This window comes from Choloepus didactylus, chromosome 13 (genome assembly GCF_015220235.1).
Source record: "Choloepus didactylus isolate mChoDid1 chromosome 13, mChoDid1.pri, whole genome shotgun sequence".
Taxonomy (NCBI): domain Eukaryota; kingdom Metazoa; phylum Chordata; class Mammalia; order Pilosa; family Megalonychidae; genus Choloepus; species Choloepus didactylus.
In genome coordinates this window covers 30319685-30335302 of record NC_051319.1, presented here as the reverse complement: position 1 = coordinate 30335302, position 15618 = coordinate 30319685, and the positions used below count along the sequence as shown (strand labels likewise).

Below are 15618 nucleotides of genomic sequence, written 5' to 3'. Positions count from 1 at the left end.
ATAAACAAGCAAACATACATACCACAACAGTCAAATACAATGATTTTGAAATAATTAGGAAAGGTCAACTGACACTTTAGCAAATATCAGTTTACAGGAAGACTATTACAATTGCTTTAAACAAATACTTTTTTTTTCCTGTTCACTGAGAAGCTAGGAAAAAAACTGGGTATAACTGAAATATTTTAAATAAAATTATTATGAAAATTCTAAATTTCTAAGAAATAACTGTGTCTTCTAGATTAGCATCAGCAAACCAGAAAACCAGCTGGGCTGCTTTGGTAACACAGCTATGTTCTTTCATTTACAATTGTCTATGCCTCTACAATGGCCGAGTCAAGCAGTTATGACAGAACAGGTATGGCCCACAAAGCATAAATTTTTTTCTATCTAGCCTTTTATGGAAAATGTTTGCTGACCTTTGTTCTAGATGCTTGCCGGATAAAAATGGTCTTAAGCATAGAGCTTATGGAGAACAAGTTTCAATAGTCATCTAAAATGGAATCAAATGAGATACTATATAGTAAATACATAAATGTTCACTTAGAATATAACTCATAAGATAAAATCAGCAGAAGATTCTTTTAAAAACAAGTATTTAATATTTTAAAGAACTCAGTTTTACAGGAAAAACATTTAAACAATATATACTTATTTTTGTCATTTAATTGGTCATTTAACAAAGCTGACAAAAATACAGAAAGCAGTTCTAAGAAACTAAATGGAAAACATAACATTGGAAATTTTCTTCAGCTTTCCACTTTAATGGCCAAAGATACCACACAGACTTGTGCAATGTCATCATGTTCATATGTTCTCTTTAAGAACATGTCTGTCAGTTTTAAGCTGGAAACACTCTGCACTTTCTTATTTTACAGGTAATATGAAAAGATTCTTCTACGTTTACTATAGCAGGGATTGCCTCCAAAGACAACCTAACATCTCCATAACCTGGAGCCATTCTTTGAAGTTGGCTGGTCCATAAACTTCCCCTTTCACCTACATTTGTTTTCCATACTATATCCAATTTTCAAATTACAGCTACTCCCTTAATGATGCCTGCCTTTTCTGCAAACTTCTTCTTGGGCTTTAGGCAGTATAAGTACTGGCATGTATCCATTGGCTACAAATAGGGTCTTGACCCAAATGTAGATACACATTCTCCAGCTTAGTTGACATAATTTAGTTCTCCTAAATTGTACATTATAGATGGCTCCAATGAAACCTTCTCCATAAACATGGGTAATGCTGTAATATTCTAAATCTGGGTTATGAGAAATACTTCATCAGTCACAGAACTAAGGTCACTCTCTACGTTGTAAAATTTGGTTTTCACATCCAATGTTTGAGAACCTGAAATTTGAAGAATTTTCTAAAATACATTTTTTTCTCCACTCTGAGTTGTATAGCTCACCGCATGCACCAAGATGTGTGTTTCAATTTCCTCTACTTCATGATGTATGATGTCATCAACACAACAACTGGTTTCAGTTCAGCTACTGCAGCATTGAAGACTAAAAGAATTAAATGCTGAGAACTTGCCTGAAGATGCACCTTATTTATAATTTTGTTGACCTGTTGCTTTCTGTCTCCCCTACCAGAAATGTAGGGTCAATGCAGGCAGGAACCTCTTGTCTTCTTTTGCTCACCACTCTAGCACAGTGCTTTTACCAATACATCCTTTATGACTTGGTTTCTATCATTATGATGCTGATATAACGGGGAAGGTTCTCTTCCAAAAATATGTTCCCAAAATTCTGTGGTAAAGTCAACATTTCTCCCAACATAAAAATTTCTGCACCATTTACAGTTGAAGGATCATCTCTCTTGAGTTAGTGTAAAAGAGATTTCCAGGTAAGTCTTTCTCTTCACAGGTCACTGGAATATTGGTGAATAAAGTAATCTCAGTCAATTGAATCATTTTCAGCACCAGCAGGTGCTCCTGTTTGGGGGGATTCACTCCCATCTTGATCAGCACTAGAGACCCACTTCCTACAGGGGTTGAGGAGGTTCAACCTGGCCCAGAAGAAAAGAGGATAGTGCACATTGGGGAAGTCCTATCATCAAACAGTTCCAACAACTTGTCTACCAGCGGGGCCTTAAGTTCTCCTTCTACGACATCCATTAAGGACCCAACAGCTTCTTTATCAAAGCCATTCCTTGTCTCCTAGATATATATACATACAATACTTCTCCATGTTCCAGCTACATTCTCACAACCCAACTGATTTTTGACAAGGGATCAAAGACCACTCAATTAGGAAAAAAACAGTCCTTTTAACAAATGGTGCTGGGAAAATTGGATCACCCTATGCAAAAGAATTAAGGTGAACCCTTACCTCATACTACATACAAAAATCTATTCAAAATGGATCAAAGATCTAAATATGAGAGCAAGAAAAATAAAATTCTTTGAAGAAAACATGGGGAAGCATCTTATGAACCTTGTATTAGGCAATGGTTTCTTAGACTTTAACCCCAAAGCACAAACCACAAAAGAATAGATAAATGGGATCTCATTAAAGTTAGAAACTTTTGTGCCTCAAAGGACTTTATCATGAAAGTAAAAAAAAAAAAAAAAAACTTGCATATTGGGAGAAAAAATTTGGAAACCACATATCTGATAAGGGTTTAATATTCAGAAAACAGAAATAAATCCTTCAACTCAACAAAAAAAGACAACCTACTTAATACATAGGCAAAGACTTGAATAGACATTTCTCCAAAGAATATATACACATGGCCAATCATGTGAAATGATGCTAAAGACCATTAGCCGCTGAAATAAAGCAAATCAAAACCATGAAATACCTTTTCACACCCACTAGAAAGGCTATTGTTAAAAAATTGAAAATTTCAAGTGTTGGAGAGGATATGGAGTAACAGGAACACTCAGTCATTTTGGGTAGGAATGTAATATGGTGCAGCCACTGTAGAAGACAGTTTGGCATTTACTTAAATAGCTAAGTACAGAGTACCATTTGTCCTGACAATCCTGCTACTAAGTATATAACCAAAAGTATTGAAAGGAGGAACTCAGACAGATATTTGCACACGATGTTCATAGCAGTATTACACAATTACCAAAAGATGGAAGCAACCCAAGTGTCCATCAACTGATGCATGTATAAAAAAAATATGGTATATACATACAATGGAATATTATTTAGCCATAAACAGGAATGAAGTTCTGATATATGTGACAACCTGGATGAAACTTGAAGACATGTTGAGTGAAAAAAGCCAGACACAAAAGGACAAAGATTGTATATTTGTATCTCATTGATATAAAATAATTAGAAAACCAAAGCTCATAAAGTCAGAATCTAGAATATAGGTTTTTAGGGGGTATAGTGAGGATAGGGAATGGGGAGTTAATTATTAAATTGTACAAAGTTTCTATTTGGGATGATGAAAAAGTTTTGGTACTGGATGGTGGTGATGATAGCAAAACTTTGTGAACATAATTAACAGCACTGAATTGTATATTTGAATGTGGTTAAAGGATGAAATATTAGGTTTTATATATAGTACTATAATAAAATAAATAAATCCATGGAATTTTGCAATACAAACAGTGAACCCTAAGTTCAACCATGGACTATATTTAATAGTACAATCACAAAAATGTGTTTTTATCAATCGTAACAAATGTACCACACTAATGCAAAGGGTTAATAATACAGTGGTATATGAGAATCCTGTATTTTATGTATGATTGCTCTGTAAACTCACATCTTCTCCAATAAAAAACAATATGTCTGTAAAATACAACAATGAACCTTAATGTAATCTATGGACTATGGTTAATACAGAATTATAACAATATTCTTTCATCAATTGTAATAATGGTGCCACATTAATGCAGTGTTAATGATAGGAAAAGTTGTGTGTGTGTGAGTATGTGTATGTATGGGGGGGCGTTATAGGAGGTTTTGTTTTTTGTATGACTTTTCCGTAAACCTACAAATTTTCTAATAAATATGTATTAAAAATGTACCAATGACCTAAATATACAAACCAAAACTATAAAACTCCTGGAAGAAAACATACTGTGCTAGGCAATGCTTTCTTAGTCTCCACGTCAAAAACATGAGTAACAAAGAAAAAAAATATATGGGATTTTGTCAAAATTAAAAACTTTTGTGCATCAAATGACTTCATCATGAAAGTAAAAATAGAACCTACAGAATTGGAGAAGACATTTGGAAACCACATAGATGGTAAGGGTTTAATATCCAGAATGTATCAAAAGAATCCTACTACTCAACAACAAAAAGACAAGCAACCCAATTAAAAAATGGACAAAATAATTGAATAGTCATTTCTCCAAAGAAGAATATACAATTGGCCAAAAAGCATATGAAAAGAAGCTTAACATCATTAGTCATCAGGGAAATGCAAAATAAAAATCACCGTGAGATACCATTTCACACCCATTAGAATGGCTATTATGAAAACAATGGGAAATAAGTGCTGAACAGGATACAGATAAATAGGAACCTCACTGATTTTGGTGGTAATGTAAAACAGTGCAGCTGTTGTGGAGAACAGTTTGGTGGTTCCTCAAAAAATTAGAACTAACATATGACCCAGTCATCAACTTCAAGGTAGAGACCCAAAAGAATTGAAAGGAGGGACTGGAACAGATACTGACACACTGATGCTCTGAAAGTCATTATTCAAAATTGCCAAAAGATGGAAGCAACCCAGTGTCTATTAACAGTGAATGGATAAACAAAGTGTGGTATGTGCATACAGTGGAATATTATTCAGCTGTAAAAGAATGTGGCAATATTTATGAACCTTGAAGATATCATGTTGAGTCTAAGCCAGACACAAAAGGGCAAATGTTGCATGATATTACTGATATGAAATAATTAGGATAAGCAAATTCATAGAAACTAGAATATAAGTTACTAGGGTGTGGTGTAGTGTAAGGGAATGGGGAGTTAATGCCTAATTGGTACATCATTTCTTTTTTTTTTTTTTTAAATTCAGTTTTATTGAAATACATTCACACACCATACAATCATCCATGATATACAATCCACTGTCCACAGTATGATAACATACCTATGCATTCATCACCACAATCTATCTCTGAACATTTTCCTTACATGAGAAAGAACCAGAACAAGAATAAAAAATAAAAGTGAAAAAAGAACACCCAAATCATCCCCCATCCCACCCCATTTGTCCTTTAGTTTTTATCCCCATTCCTCCACTCATCCATACACTAGATAAAGGGGGTGTGATCCACAAGGTCTTCACAAACACACTGTCACCCCCTGTAATCTACATTATTATATAATTGCCTTCAGGAGTCCAGACTGCTGGGTTGGAGTTTGGTAGTTTCAGGTATTTACTTCTAGCTATTCCAATACATTAAAGCCTAAGAGGTGTTATCTATATAGTGCATAAGAATGTCCACCAGAGTGACCTCTCGACTCCATTTGGAATCTCTCAGCCACTGAAACTATTTCGTCTCACTTTGCATCCCCCTTTTGGTCAAGAAGATACTCTCAGTCCCACGATGCCGGGTCCACATTCATCCCCGGGAGTCATACTCTGCATTGCCAGGGAGATTTACACCCCTGGGAGTCAGGTCCCACGTAGGGGGGAGGGCAGCGAGTTCACCTATCGAGATGGCTCAGTTAGAGAGAGAGAGGGCCACATCTGAGCAACAAAGAGATACTCAGGGGGAGACTCTTAGGCACCATTACATGGAAGTTTAGACTCTCCTTTGTGGTAATGAGCTTCATAAGAGCAAGTCCCATGCTCGAGGGCTCAGCACATCAAACCACCAGTCTCAATGTTTGTGACAACATCAACACCAGTCCAGGTGAGGATGTCCAACACATCTGCACCTTCCCCCAGATCCTCTGGGCTGGGGAGGGGGAGGCTGTAAATATATTTTTTATTATCTGCCCAAATTACTCTAGGATGTGTCACTATTTCACTCCAGCCTATACTAACCTACTGTATCTCACTTCCTATTCAAAGTTCCATGCAATTGTGGTGTTTGAACAAATCGACTGTAGAGTTATACCGTTTAGAAAATTTAGATCCTGTACCAAATAGATATCTATTCCCTTGGTCTCATATGGAAGTTGAAGTTTTAAAACACAATCAGTTTCAACCTTTACCCTTTGGCCTGGCTTGCCCTGGTCTTAACCAGACCTGCTTCGTTCATATCACTAATTGAAGTCTGGGCTCTTTTTCAGCTTTTTTTTTTTTTGACAGTGGCTGTATTTACTAATACTGACATTCATATCTGCCGAGCTCTAGCTCTGAGTTTCAGGTGTCTCAGAGATATGCATTGTTCCAGAGACCAATGAGGTTATACGCTAGGGGACCAGCATCTCAAAGTTTAGAGATAGGCATTACAATTCAGGGATAGAGTTAACTGCTGTAAGAGCTTACAATCTAGGGAATATTACAATTATTGTGTCCACTTTAGGCTATGTTCTAAGATTCAATTCTGAGTTTACACATTGTAGTTAGTCCATATTGGTGAGGCATCATCCCTCTCACCATGTTTTCTCCAACACTTTTACTCCTATATATATATTTTCCTACAATTTTATAGAGTTATATTCACATACCATACATTTATACTCAGTGTACAATCAGTTGTTCATGGTATCATCATAAAGTTGTACATTAATCACCACAATCAGCACTTGAACATACTGATTACTACAAGAAAAAGTGTTTTTTTTTAAGCAATAAGAAAAAATGATAAAAAGAAAAATAACATGTCATACAATACAATATACTTCTAAGGACAGCAAATAACACCACTACCAAGAATTCCATCTTACTCCCCTATATCCCCCTCTCATATACATTTAGCATTGGCATATTGCCTTTGTTATATTTAATGGAGGTATATTACAATGTTACTGCTGACTATAGACTCCAGCTTGCTTTGATTATGTTTTTTCCTGAATACCATCCCTTTTTTAACTTTCTACATGGTTGACATTCATTTGCTTTCCCACATGCAAAAACATTTTTATATTTGTATATTTAGTAACAGTCATTGGCCACTCCAGTTTTTGCCACGTTATACAGTCCCAGTCTTTATCATCTATCTTTACCTCTGGTGTCATACATTCTCCTATCCCACCTCTTTCAGCTTTACTCACAGACATCTTTGTTCAGTGTACTTACAATACCGTGCTACCATACACAGTATTATGCTATCTATTTCTGGATCTATGCAATCAATCCTAAACATTCTGTAGTCCTTCAGCATCAAATGGCTGATCTTTGCCCTCTTTCTATCTCCTGGTCGCCTGTGTTGTCAGCTTTTAACTCCCAAAGTTTGTTCATTAATGTCTGTTCATATTAGTGAGACCATACAGAATCTGTCCTTTTGTTTCTGGCTAACTTCACTCAACATAATATCCTCAAGGTTCATCCACATTATTACATGATCCATGTTCTTGTTCTGTCTTGCAGCTGCATAATATTCCATCATGTGTATATACCACAGTTTGTTTATCCACTCATCCTTTGATGGACATTTGGGCTGTTTCCATCTCTTGCCATTTGTGAATAATGATGCAATAAACATCAGTTTACAAATGTCTGTTTGTGTCTTAAGTTTCAGTTCCTCTGAGTATATGCCTAGCAATAGAGTAGCTGGGTCATATGGCAAATCTATATTTAGCTTCCTGAGGAGCCTTCATACTGTCTTCCAGAGTGGTTGCACCATTCTACATTCCCACCAACAATGAATAAGTGTGCCTCTTTCTCCACATTCTCTTCAGCACTTGTCATTTTCTGTTTTTTGGATAATGGCCATTCTGGTAGGTGTGAGATGATATCTCATTGTGGTTTTGATTTGCATTTCCTTAATAGCCAGCGAAGTTGAGCATTTTTTCATATGCTTTTGAGCCATTTGTATTTCCTCTTCAGAAAAATGTCTGTTCATGTCTTTTGCCCATTTTTTAATTGGATTGTTTGTCTTTCTGTTATTGAGATGCAGGATTCCTTTATATATTTGGGATATTAAACCCTTATCTGATATGTGGTTTCCAAATATCATCTCCCATTGTGTAGGTTGCCTTTTGACCTTTCTGACAAAGTCCTTTGATGTACAAAAGTGTTTAATTTTGAGGAGATCCCATTTGTCTATTTGTTCTTTGGTTGCTCATGCCTTGGGTGTGAGGTCTTAGAAACCACCTCCTTTCAGAAGATCTTTAAGATATTGCCCTACATTTTCTTCTAAGAGTTTTATGGTCTTGGTGGTAATGTTTAGGTCTTTGATCCACTTTGAGTTAATTTTGGTAGAAGGTGTGAGATGGATATCCTCTTTCATTCTTTTGGAAATGGATATCCAGTTCTCTAAACACCATTTATTGAACAGGCTGCTCTTTCCCAGTTGCTTTGGCTTCACTGCCTTACCAAAGATCAGTTGTCTAGATGTGAGGGTCTACTTCTGAACACTCAATTCGATTCCATTGATCAGTATATCTGTCCTTATGCCAGTACCATGCTGTTTTGAGCACTGTAGCTTTGTAATATGCTTCAAAGTCAGGTAGTGTGAGACCTCCCACTTCATTTCTCTTTCTCAAGACATTTTTGGCTATTTGGGGCACCTTACCCTTCCAAATAAATTTATTTATTGGTTTTTCTATTTCTGTAAAGTAAGTTGTTGGGATTTGAATTGGTATTGCATTGAATCTGTAAATCAGTTTAGGTAAAATTGCCATCTTAACTATATTTAGTCTTCTAATTCATGAACATGGTATGTTCTTCCATTTTTTCAGGTCTTGTTCAATTTCTTTTAGCAGTTTCTTATAGTTTTCTATGTAAAGGTCTTTTGTGTCCTTGGTTAAGTTTATTCCTAAACACTTGATTCTTTTGGTTGCTATTGTAAATGCGATTTTTTTTTTGATTTCCTCCTCTTGTTGCACATTACTTGTGTATAAGAACATTACAGATTTTTGTGTGTTGATCTTGTAGCCTGCTACTTTGCTGTATTCATTGACTAGTTCTAGTAGCTTTGCTGTAGATTTTTCTGAATTTCCTACATATAGAATCATGTCATTGGCAAATAGTGAAAGTTTTACTTCTTCCTCTCCAATTTGGATGCCTTTTATTTCTTTTTCTTGCCTAATTGCTTTAGCTAGAACTTCCAGCACAATGTTGAATAACAATGGTGATAGTGGGCATCCCTGTCTTGTTCCTGATCTTAGAGGAAAAGCTTTCAGTCTCTCCCCATTGAACGTGATGTTAGCTGTTGGTTTTTCATATATTGCCTTTATCATATTGAAAAAGTTCCCTTCTATTCCTATCCTTTGAAGTGTTTTCATCAGGAAAGGATGTTGAATTTTGTCAAATGCCTTTTCTGCATCAATCGAGATGATCATGTGGTTCTTCTGCTTTGATTTATTGATGTGGTGTATTACATTAATTGATTTTCTTGTGTTGAACCAGCCTTGCATACCTGGAATAAATCCCACCTGGTCGTGGTGTATAATTCTTTTAATGTGCTGCTGGATTCGATTTGCAAGTATTTTGTTGAGGATTTTTGCATCTATATTTATTAAAGAAATTGGTCTATAATTTCCTTTTTTTGTAGTATCTTTGCCTGGTTTTGGTATTAGGGTGATGATGGCTTCATAGAAAGAGTTAGGTAGCTTTCCCTCTTCTTCAATTTTTTTTGAAGAGATTGAGCAGGATTGGTACTAATTCATTCTTGAATGCTTGGTAGAATTCATATGTGAAACCATCTTGTCCTGGGCTTTTCCTTTTTGGAAGCTTTTTGATGACTGACTCAATCTCTTTACTTGTGATTGGTTTGTTGAGGTCATCTATTTCTTCTTGAGTTAATGTTGGTTGTTTATGCTTTTCTAGGAAGTTGTCCATTTCATCTAAGTTGTCTAGTTTATTAGCATATAGTTGCTCATAGTATCTTCTCATTATCTCCTTAATTTCTGCAGGGTTGGTAGTTATATTTCCTTTCCCATTTCTGATTGCATTTAATTGGATCTGCTCTCTCTTTTTTTTTGTTAGCCTAGCCAGTGGTCCATTGATTTTATTGATTTTCTCAAAGAACCAACTTCTGGTTTTGTTTTCCTGTTCTCAATTGCATTTATTTCTGCTCTAATCTTTGTTATTTCTTCCCTTCTGCTTGCTTTGGGGTTAGTTTGCTGTTCTTTCTCTAATTCCTCCAGGTGAGCAGTTAACTCTTCAAATTTTGCTCTCTCTTCTCTTTTAATATAGGCATTTAGGGCAATAAATTTCCCTCTCAGCACCACCTTTGCTGCATCCCATAAGTTTTGATAAGTTGTGTTTTCATTGTCATTTGCCTCGAGGTATTTACTAATTTCTCTTGTAATTTCTTCCTTTACCCACTGGTTTTCTAAGAGGGTGTTGTTTAGCCTCCATATGTTTGTGAATTTTATGACCTTCTACCTTTTATTTATTTCCAACTTCATTGCATTGTGGTCTTAGAAAGTGTTGTGTATAATATCAATATTTTTAAATTTGTTGAGACTTGCTTTGTGACCCAACATGTGGTCTATCCTAGAGAATGTTCCATGAGCACTTGAGAAAAAAGTGTATCCTGCTGTAGTTGGATGTAGTGTTCTATAAATGTCTGTCAAGTCTAGTTCATTTATCATACAATTCAACATCTCTGTTTCTTTAGTGATCCTCTGTCTAGATGTTCTATCCATTGATGAGAGTGGTGTATTGAAGTCTCCAACTATTATTGCAGAGGTATCAATTTCTCCTTTCAGTGATCGCAGTGTTTGCCTCATGAATTTTGGGGCATTCTGGCTTGGTGCATAAATATTTATGACTGTTATGTTTTCTTGATGAATTTACCCATTTATTAATATATAGTGTCCTTCTTTGTCTCTTTTAATTGTTTTGCTTTTGAAGTCTAACTTGTCTGATATTAATATAGCTGCTCCTGCTTTTTTCTGGTTGTTGTTTGCATGAAATATCTTTTTCCAACCTTTCACTTTCAGTCTATGTTTGTCCTTGTGTCTAAAGTGAGTTTCTTGTAGACAGCATATAGATGGGTCCTGTTTTTTCATCCATTCTGCCAGTCTGTGTCTTTTTATTGGGGAGTTTGGTCCATTTACATTTAGTGTTATTACTGTAAGGGCCGTACTTTCTACTACCATTTTGTTTTTTGGAATTTATATGTCATAACTTAATTTTTTCTCTCCTTTTACCTTTCCTGATAATCTTCATTTCTGCACTCTTCTCCAACTCTCTCTCTCCTGTCTTTTCCTATCAGCCTGTAGCACTCCCTTTCATATTTCTTGTAGTGCTGGTCTCTTATTCACAAACTCTCTCAGTGTCTGTTTGTCTGAAAATGTTTTAATCTCTCCCTCATTTTTGAAGGTACGTTTTGTTGGATATAGAATTCTTGGTTGGCAGTTTTTCTCTTTCAGTATCTTAAATATATCATGCCACTGTCTTCTTGCCTCCATGGTTTTGCAGAGAAATCTGTACATAGTCTTATTGACCTTCCCTTGTATGTGATGGATTGCTTTTCTCTTGCTGCTTTCAGAATCCTCTCTTTGTCTTTGACATTGGACAATCTGACCAGTAAGTGTCTTGGAGTGGGTCTATTGGGATGTATTCTATTTGGGGTACGTTGTACTTCTTGAATCTCTAAGTTTCTGTCTTTTATAAGAGTTGGGAAATTTTCAGTGAATATGTCTTCTATTACTCTTTCTGCCCCTTTTCCGCTCTCTTTTCCTTCTGGGATACCCATAACATGTATATTTGTGCGTTTCATGTTGTCACTCAGCTTCCTAAGACCCTGCTCATATTTTTCCATTTTTTTCACCATCTGTTCTTTTGTGTGTATGAATTTGAATGACCTGTCTTCCAGTTCAGTGATCCTTTCTTCTGCCTGTTCAAATCTACTGTTGTGTCCCTCCATTGTGTTTTTCATCTCCTCCATTGTGGCCTTCATTCCCATGAGTTCTGCCATTTGTTTTTTTAAGTTTATGAATTCTTCTTTATGGTCAGCCAGTGTCTTCTTTATATCCTTCAGCTCTTTTGCTATATCTTCCTTCATTTCATCAAATTTATTTAACATTAGTTGCCTCCAGTCCTGTGTCTCAGCTGAGCTATCAGTTTGTTCCTTTGGCTGGTCCATGTTTTCGTATTTCCTGGTATGGCTTGTTATCTTAAGTTGTCTAGGCATCTGATTTTCTTGATTAGTTTATTTTGGAGCTTGTTTTCTGTCTTTTACCTAGTGGTTTTCTTGTTGGTTGGCTTTGTTCTCTGGCCTCTGTTATTCAGTTCAACTTATTCTAGACCTCTAACTTAGGTTCTATTTAGTTGATCAGAATTTTTCCCCTCTTGTTTTTTGTGTTTCTTGCTCTGCCTCTATGTAACATTTTGTGAGTGGGTCTCCTCAGATATGGTCGACCCTAGTCAGATTTTCCCAGTCTAGTGAGGCCCAGGTCTCATTGGGAGGGTATGGAGTTTTCCTGAGAATGAGACCCTCCTATGAGGCCTTTAGCATTGGTGCTTTTCCTCTCCTGTCCAGCAGGTGGCACTGGCCAGCCTGCAGCTCCCCCACCAGTGTAAGGAGGTATGGAGCCTTTAGTTCTCCTGGTGACTCTGATCCTGTCAGGGGCATGGTTGACTGAAGCTGGAATCTGAATTCCAGCCCCTGGGGTCTGAATTCCCAGAAGGAGGACTGCCAGTTGAGCTAGACCTCCCTCCACTCTCCCAATCCTCAGAAATCCAGTTGTCTCTCAGGGGCACTATTCCCTTCTCCCCTCTCCTCTTTGGGGCCTCTCCAGGTAGATTCCTTAGTCAGCCTGAGTTGCCAATTAAAGATGGGGGTGGAGGCCTTCAGTAGTGAATACAGAATTCAAAGACACTGTAGGTACTCTGTCTCCCCCAAGCCCAGCCTAGTCTCTCAACCTCGGCTTTCTGATAGAAAATAACCACATATATTACTTTTAGATTAAAAAAAAAATAGAAAAGAAATCAAGAAAAAGAAAAAAGAAAAAAAAAAAAAGAGTCTCTTTTAAAAGTCTTTCCCCAGCCTGGAAGTTTTGTCAGTGTCAGAATAGAGCATTTAAAGATATGCTTTGGGCTACTGTCTGATAATTACTCTCCAACGGCTTCAGTTCCACCCCTGCTGGGGGCTATTGAAATGCAAAAAGATAAAGGATCAGTGAGAAGCCAGAAGGGAGAAAATGTAGGGGGAAAAAAATGGCTTTTTTGGAGTCTGGGAATGGGTGCCTGCTTTTATGTGCCCCCACTTCTCAGAGTCCAGCCCTTCTTTAGCACCCCAGCTCCCAAAGTTAGTTAATTAATTTGTTAATTAATTCTGCAGTTGAGGCTGGGTTGAGCCTCCCTTCTTGCCCTCAGCAGATTGCTGTTTTTTGGTTTTTTTTTTCTCCCCCCTTTCAGGGAGCCAGCAGCAAGACAGTCTGTGAGGTCTGGGTGGGGAGGGGCGCCAGACCCCTGGTCCGGGGAACTTACAATGTTCGCTGCGATCTCAGCTTTTCCTGCAATTCCAAACTTGTGTCCAATATGTGACTGGTTACTGGAGACCGTGAAAACACTGTTTCATGTAGTTCTTGGGTAATTGCCAGCTGCTCTAGGGGAGAGACGAAATTCTGCTCCTCACCACTCCGCCATCTTGCCCCGCCTCTCTGGTACATCATTTCTGTTTGAGATGATGGAAAATTTGGTAATGGATGTTAGTAATGGTAGCACAACATTGTGAATGCAATTATGACCACTCAGTTATATATTTGAATGTAGTTAATATGGGAATTTTTAAAATTTTTATAAAATAAAATTTAAATAAGTGTCTTTAAAAAACATAGAACTGTACATCACACACTGTGATCCCTAATGTAAATCATGGACTATAGTTAATTTTATAATCCTTAAAATATTGTTTCAATTGTAACAAAGGCACCACACTAAATTAAATGTATCAACAATAGGGAAAACTGTATGTGGGGCACTGGTGCGTAGAAAATCAAGTCCAAGAGAAACAAAGAAGTTGGGAGTACAAATCATGTAATTAAAGTGTCTAACACAATGAAAGGTCTAATGCAAAAAAAAAATATTGAATGGAAATCCTGAACTGAAGAAAAAAGTTTTAGTCACTTTCAGAAACGTGTGTCCCATTGTAAGGAACCTTTATTTATGGAGATAGAATGATATTATGCATTCAAAATGACCCTAAAGTTTTTCAAATCCCATGAAAAATGAAGATGAGCGTGAATCATAGTTTTCAGACAACTATGTATGTTTAGAGGTGACATAATGAGCATAGTGGTATAAATCTAGACAATAAAACAGCTTCTTACATTGGTCTTTTTTATACCCATACACTATGTATCTCAAGAGTACCTTTGTTTTAGAGCTTTATGTAAATGCATGTTTTATATAGGTTTCCTAAGTTTAAATTATGAGAACTGAGTTCAGCACAAATAGTCCTGTCCCCACTACTTGTAAATACCTGCACCTGTCAACATCTCTCAATTCAAACCAATATCCGTGAAGCTGTTCCTGATTTCCCTATCCAGGTTCTGTCTCTCCCAATCCCCCAAATCACAGAGCACTCTTTTGTCTTAAGACTATAGATTGGGCTTTAAAAAAAATATATGGAGTCAGCAAGATGTAATAAATGTAGAATTCCTAAGTGAGATGCCAGACAGAAATATAGCATTTTGGAGAAAATGACCAATAACTTGTTAGGATTCTTAGGGAAGGGAGTTGCTCTGTACCTTTCAGGGCATTTAGCCTCTGAGCCCTAAGTAACTAAATAACAGTAACACCTCTAATTCTTTGTGATAACTGAAATATGTTCCTATCATTTCACTGTCAACCATTGAGAACCAACAAGCAGGATGACATACACAACAAGAATTTAAAAGGATTGGGAGAAAATTTTGTGAGGAGCATTTTTTTAGGGAGCTGGTGGACAGGTTAAGTCTCCCCTCCTCAAGTGGGGAGGAGAAGAAGGGGAGGAGAAGAAGGCACCTGCCCTAATGACAAGAATATATAGAGAGTTTACTATATGACCACTCCAGTTGGCAAGGTGGCAAGAGTGCACTGGGCTCTGACTGCCCCTCTACAACCTTGAGAAACACAGACACAGAGTGACATGCTGTTTGGTGGCAGAGCAGGGGATCAGGACAGTCACTGATGGATTGAGATGGACCTCCATGACCACAGTTTCCTAGAACAAGTAATGTCTGAGTATTCTTATGACTGGAAATGTGTCATACATGGGGACACAAGATTGTGATCATCTTCAGAGACTGATTGATGCCAACAGCCACATTCTAGAGGGGACTATGAATTTAAAGGGATGGTGTAAAGAGGCACAAGCAACATTTGGATCAGAGTATTCACAGGTAATCAGAACTGCAAACAGGAATCATTGAAGCACCCTTGAAAGCCCCAGAAAGAGTCAGCTTTAAACATCTGCCACCAACTATTCTAAGAATATCTTTCCCCCCTTCCCCCTATATCTTACGAGCCTGACAATGGAGGGTCAGAATTCTCAATTAGTAGCTGGTGCTTGGGGATAAATGAAAAGTAGGGAAAGAGTAAAGGACCATATTCCATCCTATTGCTAACAGGTTATGT

General features: G+C 37.0%; 1 pseudogene; it reads right to left on the bottom strand.

The window, feature by feature from the left end:
• Positions 1-749: 749 nt before the first annotated feature.
• LOC119508219 lies at positions 750-1966 on the bottom strand (annotated as a pseudogene).
• Positions 1967-15618: the final 13652 nt, after the last annotated feature.